Source organism: Euphorbia lathyris, chromosome 10, assembly GCF_963576675.1.
Source record: "Euphorbia lathyris chromosome 10, ddEupLath1.1, whole genome shotgun sequence".
Lineage (NCBI taxonomy): Eukaryota > Viridiplantae > Streptophyta > Magnoliopsida > Malpighiales > Euphorbiaceae > Euphorbia > Euphorbia lathyris.
Window position 1 is genome coordinate 67,333,178 of NC_088919.1, and position 1,856 is coordinate 67,335,033.

A 1,856-nucleotide genomic window follows, 5' to 3' on the forward strand; every position below is an offset into this window, starting at 1 on the left:
GTATTGCTTTTCTGAGCATTATTATCGTCTAATTAATACAAATCCCAATTATTTATACTAGCTAAAGCCAACACAAGTCTTACTATAGACATTTTGACAACATGTGAAAATGTGTCTATATAATCTATGCCCTACTGTTGTGTGTAGCCTTTAGCTACTAAACGGGTCTTATGTATTTCTAGTGTACCACCAAACATAAATTTAACTTTGAAAATCCATTTACAATCAATAGTTTCTTACCTGACGGTATGTCTATAAGTTCCCAAATATGGCTTGATTCCAAAGATTTAATTTTAGCATACATTGCCTCTTGCCAACATGGATTGAACAAATTGCTTATAAGTTTTAAGTTTTAGAACCACAATAACATTTAAAGATAAACTTTGTGTTCCTGCGATAAGTTAGTATATCCAACAGTTGAAGAAATAGGATACTTAACTTTATCTTCTACCAACTTGGATGACAACTGATTGCAATGAAACTTAGAAAAATATTGAGGTTGTTTTCTAGTTCTATTTGACTTATTTGTAGGTTGTACATGTGCTACATGAACAACATCAACAAACGACTACTAACAGTAGGTACATTTAATTGTATAGGTGGAATAGAACCTACTAATGCTAAATTACCCAATATTGATTCGGAATTACGCACATTTCCTACTTAATGGATATGTTATAACACTTTGTGGATAAGTCATTTATGCTTTATAATCTATATTTGGCACATTTGTACATTTGTACATTTAGTTACTTGAAACTTTGATTAGCTTCTAAATAAAGGAAATAAGACTTACTAAAAGACACATCCTTGAAATAATAACTTTCCTATTTTTAAGATAATATAGTTTATAACCTTTTGTGTTTTAAGCAAAGCCTAATAAAACGAATGAAATAATTTTATCTTCAAACTTTGTTAATTTAGGTCCAAGCATTGAAGCAAAATTGAGAAAACCAAAAACACTTAATTGACTACAATCTAGCTGCTTGTCAAATAAAACCTCACAAGGAATCCTATCTTGTTAAATATGTGTAAAGATAACAGTATTTTAAGTGCACAACACGTGTAACACAATCAGTCTAAAAATGAATTGGCAAACCAACTTGTATCTTTAAATACCTAGCTACATTCATTATATGTTGGTGTTTCTTCTCCACAACACTATTATGTTGTTGAATATATAGACAACTAGTTTGGTGAACAACACATTTTCTTGATAAAACTCATGTAGATGTGATTCATAGGCATTATATGTCCTAATAGTTTAATGGTAACAACAAAATGTGTTTGTGCATAGTTATAAAAACTCTTGATATCAACAGAAACTTGGTCTTTGCTTTTAAGAAAATAAACATAGGTAAAACGACGGAAATCATGAACCACTATTACAAAATATTTATACCTAAACAAAGATGAAAGCTTTAATGGTTCCCAAAACATCAATATGCAGTAACTCAAAGCATGTTTCTGTATAACTATCAATAATAGAAAAAGACAAGCCTTTCTCTTTTGTAAGAGAATAAACTGAGCAATTAAAATCAATAGACTTGCCAATATTAGAACAATTTTATGCAATATATTTCAACCTTTGATTTGACAAATTTCCTACCTATAATGCCATATATGACATTAATCAAAACTTTTTACATGTTGTACAGTTTTAAAATCAACATTAGCTACATTATTTTTCTAAACAGAAACATTACTAATAGTCCCAGACATTGTATCTTTAAGTACATATAATCCATGAAGCACCGATACTTTCTAAGAGGTTGATGTACGCGTATCCGATCCTTCACATACGTATGGGATACGACAAAACAAGTATCCCCTTTTTTATTTTTTATTTTAATTAT